General features: G+C 40.6%; 1 protein-coding gene across 2 annotated transcripts in view; it reads left to right on the top strand.

The window, feature by feature from the left end:
• Positions 1 to 6447: 6447 nt before the first annotated feature.
• The window catches only part of ENTHD1 (ENTH domain containing 1), a 143437-nt gene continuing 130690 nt past the window's right edge, over positions 6448 to 19194 (top strand). For both annotated transcript variants that reach the window (XM_060190875.1, XM_007519294.2), the window contains exon 1: positions 6448 to 6529. The gene's annotated coding sequence lies outside the window, so the exon portion shown is untranslated. The remainder of the gene's footprint in view (positions 6530 to 19194) is intronic.

The raw sequence follows: 19194 nt of genomic DNA, 5'->3' as shown, positions 1-19194 counted from the left end.
CCAAACTACCCCCAGCCAGCCCAGCAGTCTGTAGGCAAACCACACAGGAACTAGCAGATACAGGGTTTCAGAGAGTTGGGTGTGAGCCTTAGATTATGTGGTTTTGTTTTCTTGCTGCCAGAGTTGAACTAAAATGCAGGAGGTTCGCTGAAACAGTTTTGCTTCTTTATGCTTAGTTTCAGTTTTAACAATTTCCCTCCTGTACAATTATGCTCACATAAGAAAATTTCTAATGCTAGAGATGGTCCATCAGCAAGCAGTGAATAGTCTCAGGGAGGATTCATTTTTCTCTCAATATCTCCATGCATACAGAGAAACATTAGCACTACTTAAGGAGACTTATTTACTACTACCTTGAATCTTCAAGTGCTAAGATTGCAGAGAAAATGCTTTCTTGCTGCATGCAGCCCATATTACTCAAAGCCAGTCCACAATATTTCCCTTAACAAAAAGGTGAGGCAATAGACAGGTACAAACTATCAATAGAACTGTTACTTTAACTGGGGAGGAGGACAGGGGAACATTTCCTAAGTAGGTTGGACTACAAGGATGTCTGGGATTTTAAGATATTTCACTCAAAGTTTTTGTCATCTTTAACTTTCTGTCTGCCTCAGAGTCCATGTGCAGAGCCACTAACTACACCAGCTCAGCATTCTCACCTTTAACTGTCTTACTTCTTATCTTCAAATTGTCCTTCAAAATGTTATCTCTTTAAATTCTTTCCTTTGACAACAACAGCAATCTGTAAAAGCCTTTTCCTCTCTCTTGGATCTTGCTAGAAAATAAACTGCCAATGGCTAGGTAAGGACACACTCATTTGAGCATATATATCCCCAGGGTTTAAGCTCCTCATCTCTACCTGGGGGGGGGGGGAGTTACAGGTGCAGTGGGGCAGTGTTGAAGGTGTCTCTCCTTCTCTTTCTATCTCTCAGCCTTTGTTTCTCACTCTCTGTCTATCATTCACTATAAGAGAAAAAAAAAAGTCCACCAGGATCAGGGAAGTCATGCAGGCACTGAGGCTTACCAATAACATTGGTAGAGAAGAGAGAGAGAGAGAGAGAGAGAAATAAAATAGAATTACAAAAATTAGAAACTTTGCTACTTGCTAAGTGACAATTCAAAGTTTGGGAACAGTGAACTCATAGGGTGTTCTTAGCACTAATCCCTTGAAGGCTAAAAAGAAAGTTGTCATATAATATTTAATTTGTGTTTTAAATATCTAACTTATTCTACATTGTAAAATGATATCTTTCTGTCCCCTCATAACTTAAACCTTATTTGAGATTTACATTATGTGTGTGTGTGTGTGTGTGTGTGTGTGTGTGTGTGTGTGTGTAGTGCTAGAGATAAAAAGCAGGCCCTCATATGTGCAAAGAATGTGTTCTACCTCTGAGCTACATCCCCAGCCAAGGATTTTACTTTTCAAAGAATGTTTTCTTTGGTTATGAGTGCTCAATATTTGTATTGATGTAAAGAAGAAGAATCTGGAGAACTTGGTCACAAGAGATGCTCAGTAAGTATTTGTTGAATTAGGTAAAGGAAATAATTTTCTACTCCCAACCCCCTAAAAATGGAGCTTTTTTTTAAAAAAAAATTACCTTACCAAGACTTAGCAATGCAGTTTACACAACAGGCCTTCATGTTGGAGGCTCAGAGGTTTCAGGTACAATCTCCGCCACTACCAGAAGCCAGAGTGAGCACTGCTCTGGTTAAAAACAAACAAGATTGTCCAGTTCTTTTCCCCTTCCCTTCCCTGCCATTCCTCCACTGCCTTTCTCTCTCCTTTTTGGCGTGGGGCCTCATGCATACTCAATTCCTCTGCTCTTGGATTTTTTTTTTTCATTTTTGAAAATTTTCATTTCAGAGGAAGAATATGTATGCAAGGGAGAGAAACCACAGCACTATTCAATCATTTGTGGAGCTTCCTTGTTCCATGATGTTCCCATGTGGCTTTAGGACTTGATTCTAGGTTCTCCCATATATGGAAACCTTTTTTTTTTTTTTTTTACCAGATGCGCTATATCCCAGCTCCTACCCAATTTTGTTAAACTCAAGTTGCATCTGAATAATGAACATTACTTCTCCATGCTACAAAGATAGAAATTTTGAGATAAAGGATTGTTTGTTTAAAAGTAATAACATCTCAGCATTAGCCTCAGTGTTTTAGAGCCTTTCTGGTCTAAGGACCTTCTGAAATTCCATTATTACATGCATCTGCTCCACTGCCAGTTTTCAAACTCTGAAAAATCTTTGTATAGTTCTACTCCAAGTCAGTTGTTTTGAAATGATTACATGCCAAGACCCTAAACTCTCAAAGCTGAGTAATGTAAGGAAAGGAAAAGTTACTAGTGCTGTAGAAGTATAGTGGTGTTTTAACTTCTATAACCCCAGTGAGAAAGCAACTTCTCCACAGGGTACAACCCCCCCCCCACACACACACACACACAGATCAGACTATACTCCTTTCACTTTCCAGTATGGGGCAAAGGGAGAAGAGGAAACTCTCAAAAAGAAGTTATTAATGTATGTAATGGTTGGCGGATGTGTTACAGAGAACATCAGGTGGGGAGAACAGTTGCCTTGGTGCCTTACTGGCAGCTCTAGAATTGAATAAAGGCAAATTTTAAGAATAAAGACCCTAATGTAAGAATGTCAGTATTTTAGTCCCCAATGTTCAACACAATTGAGAGGATTCAGGGTTTTGTGAAATCTGGATTTACCCCCATAATGGGATTTTTTTTCATTTTCATTTTCTTTTCTTTTTTAAAAGTTACATTTGTTTATTTATTGGACAGAAGCAGCCAGAAATTGAGAGGAAAGGGAGTGATAGAGATGGAGAGAGAGAGAGAGAGACCGAGAGAAAGAGACCTGCAACACTGCTTCACCACTTGCAAAGCTTTCCCTTGCAAGTAGGGACTAGGAGCTCGAACTTGGACCCTTTCACATTGTAATGTGCACTCAACCGGGTGTGCCACCACCTAACCCCCCTGTATTTTTTTAAACCATACAGTGTTTATTTGAAATTTTCCAGAAATTTCTGATAGATCACAATCAATATCTGAACCTCAAAATAATTCTGCTTAATTTACCTTTATGATAAAATATGAAATTCCCATTCAAGAGTATGGATTTATAATTCTCTTTTTATTAGTTCAACAAATAACCATTGAACATCTAAGTTTGTTGTAAGTTTTGGGATGCAACAGAAAAAGAAAACATAGTCCCTGTCCTCCTTAATCTGACTTTTCTAATAAGATTGGGCTTATTCAGGGTGGTATGACCATAGACTGAATGTTACCTTTCAGTAGAGGTAGAAACAGTATACATGCCAGATAGTTGTACTAACATGGAGATACAGAAAATAGGACAAGAATCACCAGGAGAGTGAGTGAGGTGGAGTGTGTGTTGATTTTGTTGGAAATCAAAGGATAACTAAGCAAACCCTAGAACAAAATGAGAGAACCTGCCTGGTGGTTGTCTGGGGGGAAATGACATGTGTGTAGGGACTAATAGGTGCAAACCTTTTGGGTAATGTAATGAGTGAGGTGGAGAGGAATTTGGATGAAGGTTACAAAAGAAGTAGGGAACAGAACATATTAGGGCCCTGTTGACTATGAGAGTCTTTGCATTTTACTAAGATGGGAAACAGTGGAAGATTCTGATCTTGGCAGGGATACAACCTGATTTGGGTTTTAATATTTTTAAATGGTCATTTTGATTTGAGGTGAGATTAGATTTTAAAGGAGTAAGAGAAGGGTGAGGGAGAGAGAGCATAATGATTACACAAAAAGACTTTCATGCTTGAAGATCCAAAGTCTCAGGTTCAGTTCTCTGAACCACTATAAACCATGGTTGAGCAGTATTCTGGTATAAATAAGTAAATAAATAAATAAATAAATAATAAATAAAGGAGCAAGGGAATCAGATAAGTAGCCATGGCAAGAGATAATGGCAATTTAGCATGTGGTGGGAAGTAGTTGAATTCTTATTATGTAGGGTGACCATCCAATCTGGAAATATGCATATTACTTTACTGTGTATGGGTATAATGCACATGACAACTCCATGACCTGAGAAGTCAGAAGCAAGGAGGTGCTGGGAGATTGTAGGTGAGTGGATCTGGACAAGATCAGGAGGGTTTTGTTGCTGTTGTTGAACAAATGAACTTTGAGATGTCCATGAGGCAACGGGGTGGGGATGTCAGGGTGGTTAGATATATAAGTCTGGGGGTCAAAGGAGATTAGGGTTTGGGAAGATTAACCTTGAGAGCTGATGAAAAAGATAAAAATGTTTAAAACTATCTGATTGGATAAAACCAACAAGGGAATGAACAAAGGTAGAGAAGAGACCCCCCTCAAATGTTGAGAAGCCAGAGAAAGAAGATTCCAAGTAGGAAGATGAAAAAGGCAAAGGATGCCCTAGAAATCAAGTGGAGAAAACTGTGTTTACTTTTATAAAACTCCAAGTTCGAGAAAACAGACATGTACTTTTTATCGTAGAAGTATGTTTGTATTTGATGAATGCTATAGTACTGTAACTAAGTTAGTCTCCCCAGGTGTAAGAAAGCAGGTAAAAAAGGAACTACAAAATGCCACCATAACACAGTTCTGCTAGTTTGATAATAGTCAACATTTTTACTGAGCCTAATCAATTCCCTCACTGAAACTGGTCTCCCTCCTCCTAACTGGAGCCACAGTCTTTGAGCTTCTTCTCATATTTCCTCTAGCTTCTTCAACTGATCTTCTATTAACTCACTACTCTCAAGTCTCTGAACTAACCCGGGACTTTCTCTGTTCCGGATCTTTCTACTCAACCATCTCTTGGACATCTTCACTTGGTTTGCCATTCCTTATGTTCCAGGCTGTCATAATAAAAATACAAAAACGAAGAATTGAGGTAGTGGGAACAAAAATAAATAAATAAAAATTACTTCATCTACTTAGCACTTCCCTATCCTCTATGCTTTTCCCTCCCTCCTAATCACTATTCCACTCAACCACCAATGTGCTTTGATTATACTGTCACTGCTTATTAGATAATAGCACTTGACAATATGGACAAGATTATTCATGATTCAACTTTCCTCTGACATTTCATCTTCCTCTAAGTTCTGCTAACAGACTTTGTGGCAGCAATAGTAACTACACTCATTGCAGTTTTGCCAAGATAATAGGCTTTCTCAGCTTTCAAGCCCTTATACATGATATGCCCTTTACCTTTAATGATTTTATCTGCTTTATCTACTCAGTGAACTCCCTGTCACCCTTTAAGATTCAATCCAGATGTAAACTGCTCTGTGAAACCTGTCCTTAAATATTCCTTGGCATGAAGCTCTCTCTTCTCTTACTGGGATATATCTATCTATCTATCTATCTATATATATGTATGTATTTTTTTTCACAGTCTTCTGAGATGTCACCTTCAGCGGCCTGTAAAGTCACCCAGTACCTGACTCTTAATCTTAATTCTCATTCTTTGGTAGGGTGCATGGTACATAGTGGTTGCTCACCCAGGACCAGACTACTCATCAGCCATTGTCATCTGAATCACTCCAGCACTGTCCATTACATACTCTGCTTTTTTCTTCTTTAGCAATTGCTTTACATTCTGTTTTATAAGGTGGAATGCAACTGCAGGAGGCTTAGTATTAGATTTTCAACACAAACTGTAAAATGTATTTTTTAAAAGGAGGATTAGGGTACTGCTAAAACTCAAAGGATTGTGAAATGGAGACATGACCTTCATTCACTTCCTCCTCCCCACCCCCCAACTTTCAACCCGGCTGTTGAGATATCTTAAAAAAAAACACAACTTTTTGTTGCACTTTGTTGTTTATCGTTGTTATAATTATTGTTGTTGTTGCTGTCATTGTTGTTTGATAGGACAGAGAGAAATCAAGAGAGGAGGGGAAGACAGAGAGGGGGAAAGACAGACACCTGCAGACTTCCTTTACCGCTTGTGTAGTGATCCACCCTGTATGTGGGGAGCTGGGGACTCGAACCAGGATCCTAACTCAGGTCCCTGCGTTTGGCACCATGTGATCTCAACCCACTGTGCTACCGCCTGCCTGCCCCCCCTTTTTAGTTACTTATTGGATAGGTAGAGAGAGAAAAATTGAGAGGGTAGGGAAATAGAGAGACACCTGCAGCCCTACTTCACCACTTGTGAAGCTTTCCGCCTGCAAGTGGGGACCAGGGGCTTGAACCTGGGTCCTTGTACACTGTAATGTGAGCACCTAAGCAGGTGTGCCCCTCAGTTGAGGTGTCTTTTTTTAATGGAATTAATTTTATTAATATTTGTAATGCAGTTGAGGTATCTTAAAACAACCCCACCCGCAACCCATCGCAACACCACACAGCTCTGGGAACCTGAGGCACCAGTCCTAAGCCAGACCGGAAGTGAGGGACCGGAAGTGAAAAAACGGAACTAGAAGTAGAAAGAGCTTGGCTGAGGCGGATGGGCCTGGGGAATGGGGGCTTGAATTTGAGCGGGGAAAATGCCCTACCCAAGACCTGAACCTTCCCCTCAGGTAAGAAGTTTTGTTTTGGGAGATGGGCGGGGGGCGAGGACCAGGAGCTGGAGGGCCCTTTATCCTGCTTACCTCTTTGCCACACCCTCTGAATGGCGGGTGGGTGGTGCTGACGACGCTCACAGGCTGCGTGTCTGAGCGCTCGTTCCTGCAGTGTGACGCCATCACTACCTCCTAGTAGAAGCTTCTCCGAGAGCCGCCTTCCCCCTTGGAGTTTATCGCGAGGGCTGTCTGAAGGCAGGGCCTGGCCAGGTTCTTGTCTGTCACCTAGTGCTGTGACACTGTGGCCACTCTGCAGTGGTTGTGGGGTGAATGAAGAAATGAATGCTGAGGAAAGTCGCTACTCCCTCCTCCCCCTTCTCCTTGTCCTCCTCCTCCTTCTCGTCCTCGGCCTCCTTCTCCTCCTTTCCTTCTTTCCTTCCTTCCTTCCTACTTTCCTTCCTTCCTACTTTCCTTCCTTCCTTCCTTCCCATCTTCCAACCTTCATTTTAAAATTATTTTCCTGGAGGGCCAGGCAGTGGCGCACCTGGTTAAGCGCATATATTACAGTGTGTGAGGACCCAGGTTCAAGGCCCAGGTCCCCACCTGCAGGGAAAGCTTCACGAGTGGTGACACAGGGCTGCAGGTGTTGGTTGGTCTCCCCCCCCCTCTCTTTATCACCTCCTCTTCTTTCTATTTCTGTCTATCCAATGATAAATAAATAAGTTCTTTTCCCCAAACATCTTACTTTCTCTCAACAGCCTCCCTATGTGATAATTATTTAATTTTTTTTTTAATCTTCAGCTATTGATTGGATAGAGACAGCCAGATAATTAGAGGGAAGGGAATGAGAGAGACACCTCCACACTGCTTCACTACTCGCAAAGCTTTTCCCTTGCAGGTGGGGATGGGGGGTTCAAATCTGAGTCCTTGTTCTTGCAACATGTGTACTCAACCAGCTGTGCCATCACCAGTCTCTGTGATAATTATTTTTTTATTCTGCAGATGAGGGAATTGAAGCTGTAGATAAGGAAATCAAGGCTCCAGCGAGTTAAAATTTAATTAGCAAGTATCAGAGCAGAACCTCAAACTCAGTCTCTGAAGTCTTAATTAATGATACTTGTGACCATTCAGTGAACCAGAAGGTGGTGCAGTGGGTGAAGCATTGGACTGTCAAACATAAGGTCCTGAGTTTGATCCCTGACATTGCATGTACCAGAGAGATGCTCTGGTGCATGTGTGCAGGCATGAGCGTTATCTATCCCCCCTCTAATGAACAAATATATATTTTTAATGTAGGTATTTACCAAAGAGGGTAAGAAGTGTTACTTGTGCACTATTTCTTCATTGTCTAGAATGGAACCTGCATACTACATGGTAAATTCTGGAAAACTTATAGTCCAATGAATTAATGAAGACACAAAAGGGTGCTTTAAAAAATGAGGCTTTTGTAGTCTCCTTCCTACCAGAATAAATGGCACCTCCTAATGCCATAATTAGTATGTAATCATTCTTTTTTTAAAATTTTTTTATATTTATTTTATTTATTTATTTATTCCCTTTTGTTGCCCTTGTTGTTTTTATTGTTGTAGTTATTATTGTTGTTGTCGTTGTTGGATAGGACAGAGAGAAATGGAGAGAGGAGGGGAAGACAGAGAGGAGGAGAGAAAGATAGACACCTGCAGACCCACTTCACCGCCTGTGAAGCGATTCCCCTGCAGGTGGGGAGCCGGGTTTGAACCGGGATCCTTATGCCGGTCCTTGTGCTTTGCGCCACCTGCGTTTAACCCGCTGCGCTACAGCCTGACTCCCGGTATGTAATCATTCTTCCATAACAATCTTGACCAGAGCTTATTTCCTTTTAAGTCATGTTTGTAGGTAGAACTTGTACAGACACAAGAGCTGCTTGCTCCTTACAGACCTATGGTAGATATATCTTTCCAACAGTTTCTCTTTCCAACACTTTCTCTTGTAAATATCTTCGCCATTCTTTGGATAATGTTACTTCAGCTCCTTAATCCCTTATTCTCATTCATGAAATACAGAAAGTTTTGGGGGGAAAACATTTTTTTCTCATAATTCATTTTGTAATAAGACCTGAACCATTTATCTTTATTCAAAATATTTTTATAAGTTTTTGTTGTAGTCATGTCAATGTGCTTGGTGGTTGTTTAGGGTAACCTCACATCTTTGTATGGTATAGATTTTACATTTCTCTTCAAATGTAAAAAAAAAAAAAGACTGAATTCCACAACTCCTCTGGCATTAAGGATTCTGATAAAATAGTATGGGTTTATTGATATTTGATGATTTGGTTTCCTTTTATGATTCACATAAAGTTATGGGAGGAGGGGCTGGGTGGTGGTTCTCCTGGGTGAGCGCATGTATTACAATATGCAAGGACCCAGGTTTGAGCCCCCAGTCCCCACCTGTAGGGGGAAAGCTTTGCGAGTGGTGAAGCAGTGCTGCAGGTGTCTCTCTGTCTCTCTCCCTCTCTACCACTCCTTTCCCTCTTGACTTCTGGCTGTCTCTAGCCAATAAATAAAGACTAAAAAAAAAAAAAAGTTCTGGGAGGAAGCCTAAGTACCGTGGAAGAGGGTAAATCTAAAAATGAAAGCTAAAAGATCTTTTCTACCTCATCATTTGTTTATTTTGGAGTTATTTAAAGGTTAAATTTTCTTAGCAATGTTTTTTTTTTTAATTTAAGGATCATATTATCCTTATATCCTCCATAAATCTGTATAAATAGTAGGTACTCAGTAAATATTTGTTGATTGATTTGAATGTATTTACATAAACTGTATTAATTTACCTGACAACTATAAGCTAGAGTGTGCATTTTTTTAAAATGACATAATTGTATCCCAAAGTTGTAAAATTGGTGTAAATTTTTCCCACAGAAGAAAATGGTCATTCATTCAACACCTGTTCCTTAAGTTTATGTACAGGGTACCTTTTAGGCAATGAGATTACACTGATGAAAAAAAAAAAAAAGATTACACTGATGGTAAATAAGACAGGTCTTTGTGTTCAAAGAATTCCAGTCTGGAGGCAGAGAAAGCCAGAGCAGGGGAATAACATATATGTATATATATGTATATTTACAGATCATCATTATCATTAAGGAAATAAACTGCCTTCTGAAAAGAGTATGAATGGGAGACAGAAGTAGTTAGCAAGTTAGGTGAAGTCCTCTCAGAGACGGTGACTAAGATTTGTGACATTAAACTATCTTAAGTGTTCTCTCCATTTCTAAATATTCTGGGATTTGGGGTAGCTGGACAACCAAGATTTAGGTGTGAAAATTTACTGATTTATCTTTGCTGTTACATCACTTTAATAATCCCTCTCTCTCTCTTTGTCTCTCTCTCTCTACATATATATATATACATATATATATATATATATATTTGTATAGCTGGGACTTCACATGTATAAAGTACTTGCAGGTCAGCACTGTCATTTAGATACAGATGGAGAGCTAGCTTGATACCATAATACTAAAGCTTCCACTGGTGTCATGGAGCTTCTGTGTGATGCCAGGAAAGGCCCTACTCAGTGAGCTCTCTCTCCCACTCCTTCTACTTTTTGATGGCTTGAATTTTTGGAGCATTTACACACAAAAAGGGGCCTAAAAACATAGCAAACCAACATATAATTTGCAACTGAAATTAACTGTACTCATTGTTAGTTCAAATAGATAACTAATAGCAGAACAGTTATCTTAAAGCCCGTGTTTATATCACAAAGTTTCATACATTAGTACATGATGCTAGGACTGGTACAATAGTTCACTTAGTGTGCTACTTTGCCATATGAATGACCCAGCTTTGAGCCCAGCACCCACTACATTGGCAAAAATTCAGGTACTGTGGTTTTTCAGGTGTTGTGGTCTTTTTGTCCCCCCCCCCCCCCATCTCTCTAGCCGCAGAAGTCAACCAGGAACAGCGAAACCTAGAGACAACATTTAAAAAAATAATAAATGATGCTAATTCACCTATCCAGATTTTTAATAGCAGATTTTTCCTAGTGGTTAGGTACATAGTTAATTTTTGCAAGTTAAGCACCCTACCAGCTGAGCTATTTCCTTTGTCAGGAATGTATTTAATTTTTGTATGATGTATAGATCACTTATTTTTTTAAGATTCATTTCAGCTTATTTATTTCAAACCACTAGATTGAAGGCTATTAGTCAATCTGTTATGCTTTTATAGGGTATGAGATTCATTTAAAAAAGTATTTTTAATAATAAAAAAGCAGGTTAGAGAATATAGGGAAATCTAAAAATTAGGATTTTGTCCTCCCCAAATAAAGATAGGTAGCTACCTAAAGAAAAACAAAACAAACAGGGTTCTAATGATTGCTACTCAATTCCAGCAAGCTATGATTCTAGTAGGATTTTTTAATAGACATGATGCGGAGGATCAATATTTGTTGCTCTTAGCCAATGTCACAGTGCATCTGTGCATTGAGTGAACTTGGCAGAAGGGGGAAGAAGCACACTAGAAAAAGAAAACCCTCATGATTGAAAATTTTAATAGTGTATTGAAACACATTATAAATTCGGTATTCCCTGCAGGAGAGAAACAGGTAAAAATGTCTGTACTTGAAGTGTAAACAGAGAAAAATCAGTAAACGATAAAATCACACAGCTTGCTTTTTCATCCTAGGGTTGATGATTGTCTCTTTTTGAGAAATCTTAATTAAAATGATAAATTTTTTATCTTGCTTATTTGAAGGTGTCCTTAAAAACAGTTAATTATCTCCTCTTTATTTGTTTTAAAGGAAGTAATAGTTCATTTACGATGCTTCTGAAAATTTATATCTTCCTTAAATACACACACAGAAATTAATCAAGCATGGGCTAGGACTCGAGAAGGTCAAGGAAGAGAACAAAACTAAAAATAACACCCTTGTTATGGATTTTAACATTTTCCTTTTGTATGTGTGCAGTTACTCTAGCAAAATCTGGTTATAGATAATTGAAGCTTCATTGGGCCTGGATGCTCATCAGGGCTTAAAATCAATTTAGTACACTGTCTTAGTGGCCATCAGTGGTGAGTTACTAGGGAAATTGCAAACTAACCAATCCACCTTAATGAAAAAGAAGAAAGAGAATGAGTTTTTATAAACTGAATTTATTCACAAGCATCATTTGAAGTTTGAGGGCTACATACCCATTTTAAGTTTTAATGACTCATTATCTCTCCTTGTGTGTACTTATTTTCAGGTCTGACCGATGCATACTGATTCAGATTTTAGGAGAATACACTATTTGAAAAATACTTCTGACATTTTATAATGCTCAACTCATACATTTTCTTTCTAAACTCAAGAAAGTAATGGAACCTTTTCCTCTAACTATTTTTGGTAGGACTAAAGTTTTGATTTAAGGTACTATGAGTTAGATTTTGGAGTTTACTGAGCTGCAATTACTTCTATTAAGTGTTAGCAGCTCCTTTTATACTAGTAATGAAGTAAAGGTGATTCTAATGTCTCAAAGTATCACCATAAGGTCATTTGGTTACTCTAAGACTTTTCAGTATCTTGATTACTTAAAGGACATAATATTTTTATATATGATAGCATATATATATACATATATATGATAGCATATATATATATATATATATATATATATATATATATATATATATATATATTTTGCCTCCAGGGTTATCACAGGGGCTCAGTGCCTACACCATGAGTCCACTGCTCCTGGAGGCCATTTTTACCCATTTTGTTGCTCTTGTTACCCTTATTGTTTTTTATTATTGTTGTCATTGATGATGCTGTTGTTGGATAGGACAGAGAAATCGAGAGAAGAGGGGAGGCAGAGAGGAGGAGAGAAAGACAGACACCTGCAGACCTGCTTCCCCACTTGTGAAGTGACCACCCTGCAGGTGCTGAGCTGGGGGCTTGAACCGGGAACCTTATGCCAGTCCTTGTGCTTTGCACCATGTGTACTTATCCCACTGCACTACCACCTGACCCGCATGATAGCATACCTTTTTTTTTTTTTTTTAATAAAAAGGAAACATTAAGTAAACCATAGGATAAGAGGGGGTACAACTCCACATAATTCCCACCACCAGAACTCTGTATCCCATCCCCTCCCCTGATAGCTTTCCTATTCTTTAACCCTCTGGGAGTATGGACCCAAGGTCATTGTGGGATGCAGAAAGTGGAAGGTCTGGCTTCTGTAATTGCTTCCCCACTGAACATGGACGTTGACAGGTTGATCCTTACTCCCACCCAGCCTGTCTCTCTCTTTCCTTAGTGGGGCAGGGCTCTGGGGAATCAGAGCTCCAGGACACATTGGTGGGGTTGTCTATCCAGGGAAGTCTGGTCGGCATCATGCTAGCATCTGGAACCTCTAAAACTTCGGTTGCTCTGCTCATGACTCTGATATTCGTTCCTGCTACTACTGCTCCTCATGCCCTATTGATACCGGGACAGTAGTCAGAAACAGAGGTTGGCCCAAGATTAGGCCCTAGAAGTTACAAAAAGATAAGGGGGGAATGTGAGGTTAGAGAAAAGCCCCGAATATTGAGAACAACTATTAACCCGAAACCAACTGTTCCTTGTTCTGTGTAAATATTTCCACTTGTACCCACCCTGTGATAACTATAAAAAGGTGGGATGAGAAATGATCGGGGTCGAAGACTTTCCCCTTGCGTGGAAGGGTGTTGGCAGCCCAAGCTTAAGCTTGCAAATAAAGGCTCTTGCTGTTGCATGTGATTCTGGTCTTCTTTGTGTGAGATTGGGACTCAAACTTCTGGGCATAACAATACTGACTCACTACAGACTATTGTGTACTTTTGCTTTCAGATATGTATTTTGCCCTAATTTATGGATACATGTGAACATATATTCTATCTCATGGGACCTGGTTTATATCTAGGTTTTGGGACTTTGTTAGGAAGTGAACCACATGGAATGGAATTAGAGAATGCTATGAAAGGAAAGGTTTCACCCCGGTAATGAGGGTGAAGGGTTGACATCCCATGCCTGACGTCTCTGGACACAGTCTGAAGTGAAGCATGCTGAGGTGGTACTCATTGCATTGATTAGGTTGGGATCAGCGGTTGTAAAGAAGTGGCTCACTACATTCCTGTCCCATATCTTGGAATCCGAATCTATGCCCAAAATTTGGCGTCGTGCAAAGATAATAGCAGTTTTGAAACCAAAGAAAGACCCAACACTGGCCGCCAGCTATAGACCAATTTCTCTCCTCTCCGTGTGTTACAAACTCCTTGAGAGACTGCTTCTGTCACGTATTTCTCCTCTTAGAGAGAAATTCCTATCACCCGCCCAAGCTGGTTTCTACCTGCGAACAAGCCCTGGCCCTCTCAACTTACATTGAAAATGGATTCCAGAAGAATTTAAAGACGAGTGCTGTCTTTGTTGATCTCACAGCAGCCTATGACACGGTCTGGCACTGTGGTCTCCTAGTCAAGATCTCAAGATGCCTGCCTCCATGGGTGGCCAACACTATATCGTTTCTTCTCCAAAACAGAAGATTCCGGGTGCATCTGGGTGACAAGTCTAGCAGATGGAGACTTGTCTCAAGCGGCCTCCCCCAGGGCTCTGTTCTGGCTCCTACGCTATTTAATATCTACATCAGTGACCTCCCAGAAACTTCTTCAAGGAAGTTCATCTACGCCGATGACATCTGCTGTGCAACTCAGGCATCCAAGTTCGACATCCTCGAGGAAACACTCACGAAAGACATGTCTCTGATATCTGATTACTGTAAAAAATGGCGACTAATCCCTAGCACTGCAAAAACGGTATCATCTGTTTTCCATCTACACCATGCCTCGGCCTCGCGTGAGCTTAATGTGCAACTTGACGATACAAGAATCCGGCATGAAGCCCAGCCAGTCTATCTTGGCGTTACTCTCGATCGCACTCTGTCATTTCACGAACATCTCATAAAAACTGCAGCAAAGGTGGGCACGAGGAATAACATCACTGCAAGACTGGCCAGCTCCTCATGGGGCGCGAGCGCTTCCACACTGCGATCATCATCTCTGGCATTATGCTATTCCACTGCAGAATACTGTGCCCCAGTATGGTTCCGTAGCCCCCATGTCCACTTGGTCAATTCCAAATTATATTCCTCCATGAGGATAATTTCTGGAACCATCCATTCCACTCCAGTTCCATGGCTGCCAGTTCTTAGCAACATCGCCCCGCCAGATATTCGTCGGGATGCGGCATCATCTAAGTTCATTTCCCATGTCTACGCTCGACCGGACCTGCCAATATACGCGGATATCTTCGCCCACCCTGTCCAACGCTTGACATCTCGTCACCCAATCTGGTCTCCTACGCCTACACTGAACTTCTCTGTTCCAGACTCTTGGAAACAGAGTTGGCAGTCAGCTGAGGTAAAGAACAAACACCTCATCACAGACCCCTGCAAGCGTCAACCCGGCTTTGACCGAGCACGTTATGATTGGGCCCTTCTCAATCGCTATCGAACAGGCCATGGCTGGTGTGCTGCTATGTTCCACCGCTGGGGAGCCAGAGACGACCCGAACTGCCCCTGCGTCTACAGACAGACTATGACCCACATAGTCAACGACTGCCACCTCTCCAGATTCAAAGGAGGTCTCGAAACTTTACATCAGGCTCAACCTGACGCTGTTAACTGGCTACGGAAGAAGGGCAAACGCTAAAAGAAGAAGAAGCGGTTGTAATATCATTTGGTGTGAATTGACAGAAGCATGCAGGAAAGTGAGCCCCACCCTAGAGGTTCCAGGACTGGGGGAAATATAGGCTCTGTAGAGGAAGTGGGAGGTTCCTGCTGTCTTAGGGTTAAGAAGACAATAGATAGTTATTGCTATAATCACATTATTTGGCAATTGGGTTAACTTTGAAATATCCCTTTGTTAAGATTTGCTGTATCATACACAACATCACCATAATTTATGTCCATTGACATTTGTGCATACCTGTGTCACTGGTTGCTTCTGTTCTCCATGGTCTAAGCTTTTAAGAGAGTCAACATATCAATGACTCAGCGTATGTATTAAGAAGACTCAGTCTGTGCTTTAAAAAGTTTGAGACATTCAATCTATTTTTCCCTGTCATATTAATTAAATAATGATTTATATGACTATAAATTAATAGGAGTGTATCATTCCTACCATCAAAAGACTGTCTCACATCCCACCCCTACCCCCACCCCCGCCCTGTGAAGCCAAACATCCACCCTCACCCTTAATGCAGAGTTTTTACTTTGGTGACCTACTCCAAATTTAGTCAAATCCTGATTTTAGTTTCCCTTTCTGCTATTCTTTCTCAACTTCTGTTTATGAGTGGGATCATCCCATACTCATCTTTATTTTTCTGACTTAGCTTACTTAACATAATTCCTTCTAGCTTCATCCAAGATGGGTCAGAGAAGGTGGATTCATTGATCTTAATAGCTGCATAGTATTCCATTGTGTATATATACCACAGCTTTCTCAGCCACTCATCTGTTGTTGGGCACCTGGGTTGCTTCCAGGTTTTAGCTATTACGAATTGTGCTGCTATGAACATAGGTGTACACATATCTTTTGGGTTGGGTGTTATGGAGTGTGGGACTATGTGATAGCTTGGTAGAGCTTAGGGAGCTCTCTCATCCTTGGATGGAGGTCTGGAAAGACACCCTGCTTGTTAGTCTCTCTTATCCTAGAGGTAAGCCAAGAGGGAAAAAGTCTCCCAGACTAAGCTTGCCTGCTAGCCTCTCGAGCCCACAGAGATCCCACAGTTTCTCCTTGCTAACTGCAGGCCACATGACTGCCTGCTTTAAGGTTCATTTACTCAAAGTTTACCTCACCTTCTGATCACAGAGGAGAACACACTTTATCACACACTCCTAACACTGCCCTTTGATATCCTTAATTTGCTTATCTTCTCTGTATCTTGCCTTAACTGGTTTAACCCCTATTCTCCTCTCAAACGCATCTGGGTAATTAAATGCCTGCATCAGGAGATTAATTATCTTGACCTTTATGTATCTCATCAATTCCTGTCATACCAGCCCCCTACCATAGGGGCAAGCTGACCTTTAAGAAACCTGTAATTTCTGACGTATTTGAAAAATATTCTTTGTTTAACTTTCTATATATCCAAGCCCACCCCTGAATAAATTGAGAGTTGAGAGTGCCTCCATTCTTCCCAGTTTCTCTTGTCTCTATTTCGCGTCATCTCTTGAGCGAGTGAGGGAGAACCAGTCAATTTGCCTTCCTATTGGACTTCACCTCACAGGAGTGCCAACAATGGAGTCCTTGAGGTATATCCCTAGGAGAGGAATTACTGGGTTATATGAAGGTCCATGTCTAGCTTTGTGAGAGTTCTCCAGACTGCTCTCCACAAAGGTTGGACCCATTTACATTCCCACCAACAGTGCAGAAGTGTTCCTCTGTCCCCACAGCTTCTCCAGCATTTTTTGCTGTTCTCCATTTTGATGTATGCCATTTTCACAGGGGTGAGATGGTATCTCATTGTTGTCTTTATTTGCATTTCTCTATCAGTGACCTGGAACAATTTTTCATGTGTTTGTTAGCCTTTTGGATCTCTTCTGTAGTGAATGTTCTGTTCATATCCTCTGCCAATTTTGCTTTTTTGTTGCCAAGTTTGCTGAGCTCTTTGTATATTTTGGTTATTAGTCTTTTGTCTGATGTATGGAATGTGAAGATCTCCCATTCTGTGAGGGGTCTCCTTATTTGTGTGATAGTTTCTTTTTATTTATTTATTTACATATATATTTTTTTTAATTTAAGAAAGGAGACATTAATAAAACCGTAGGATAGGAGAGGTACAACTCCACACAATTCCCACTACCCGATCTCCATATCCCATCCCCTCCCTTGATAGTTTTCCCATTCTCCATCCCTCTGGGAGTATGGGCCCAGGGTCGTTTGTGGGTTGTAGAAGGTGGAAGGGCTGGCTTCTGTAATTGCTTCCCTGCTGAATATGAGTGGTGACTGATTCATCCATACTCCCAGTCTGCCTCTCTTTTTCCCTAGTAGGGTGGGTCTCTGGGGAAGTGGGGCTCCAGGACACATTGGTAGGGTCATCAGTTCAGGGAAGTCTGGTCGGCATCGTGCTGGCATCCAGAGCCTGGTGGATGAAAAGAGAGTTAACATACAAAGCCAAACAAATTGTTGAACAATCATGGACCTAAAGGCTGGAATAGTGCAGATGAAGTGATGGGGGGTACTCACTGCAGACTCTTGTGTACTTCTGCTTTCAGGTATATATTTTGCCCTGGTTTATGGACACATGTGAACATATGCTCTATCTCAGGGGACCTGGTCTATATCTAGGTTTGGGGACTTTATTGGAGAGTGGACCACCTGGAATGGAATTAGAAAATACTATGAAAGGAAAGGTCTCACCTGAGTGATGAAGCTGAGGGGTTGTCATTCCACACCTGAAGTCTCTGGACACAGTCTGAAGTGAAGCATGCTGGGGTGACACTCGTTGCATTGAGTGTGATAGTTTCTTTGGCTGTGCTGAAGCTTTTCAATTTGATGTAGTCCCATTGATTTGTTTCTGCTTTAATCTTCCTTGCAATTGGGTTTGTATCATCAAAGATGTCCTTGAGGTTTAGGTGGGAAAGTGTTCCACCAATGTTTTCCTCTAAGTATTTGATAGTTTCTGGTCTAACATCCAGATCCTTGATCCATTTGGACTTGATGTTTATTTCTGGTGAGATAAAGTGGTTCAGTTTCATTCTTTGTATGTTTCAACCCAGTTTTCCCAGCACCATTTATTGAAGAGACCTTCCTTTCTCCATTTAATACTTTGGGCCCCCTTATCAAAGATTAGATGTCCATAACTGTGGGGGTTTAGTTCTGGGCTTTCAATTCTGTTCCACTGGTCTGTGTGCCTATTTTTGTTCCAGTACCAGGCTGTTTTGATGATGATGGCCTTGTAATATAGTTTGTGATCTGGGAGTGTGATGCCTTCATTTCTGTTTCTTTTCCTCAAGATTGTTTTGGCAATTCTAGGTGTTTTCTGGTTCCAGATAAATGATTGTAGTTTTTGTTCTATTCTCTTAAAGAAGCTTGGTGGAACTTTGATGGTATTGCGTTAAATTTGTATATGGCTCTTAGGAGAATATTCATTTTGATGATATTGATTCTTCCAATCCATGAGCATGGGATGTCTTTCCATTTCTTGGTATCATTGTCAATTTCCTTGAATAGTGACTCATAGTTTTCAGTATACAAGTCTTTCACTTCTTTTGTCAGGTTTATTCCTAGGTATTTTATTGATTTTGCTGCAACAGTGAATGCGAGTGATTGCTTCTTCTTCAGATTTAGTGTTTGCATCAAGAAATACCACTGATTTTTGTACATTGATTTTGTAGCCTGACATCTTGCTATATTGCCTAATAACTTCCAGTAGTTTTCTGCTGGATATGTCAGGCTTTTCTATGTATGCTATCATATCATCTGCAAATAGTGAGAGCTTGACTTCTTCCCTTCCAATCTGTATTTTTTTTATGACTTTCTCTTGCATGATTGCTATGACAAGAACTTCCAATACTGTGTTGAAGAGTAATAGTGATAATGGTTAGCCCTGTCTAGTCCCCAATCTGAGGGGGGAATGCTTTCAGCTTCTGTCCATTGAGTATGATGTTGGCTATAGGTTTGCTACATATGGATTCCACTATCTTG

Source organism: Erinaceus europaeus, chromosome 4 (genome assembly GCF_950295315.1).
Source record: "Erinaceus europaeus chromosome 4, mEriEur2.1, whole genome shotgun sequence".
Taxonomy (NCBI): Eukaryota; Metazoa; Chordata; class Mammalia; order Eulipotyphla; family Erinaceidae; genus Erinaceus; species Erinaceus europaeus.
The sequence above is the reverse complement of the archived record's forward strand: the minus strand, read 5'-3'. Positions and strand labels throughout refer to the sequence as shown.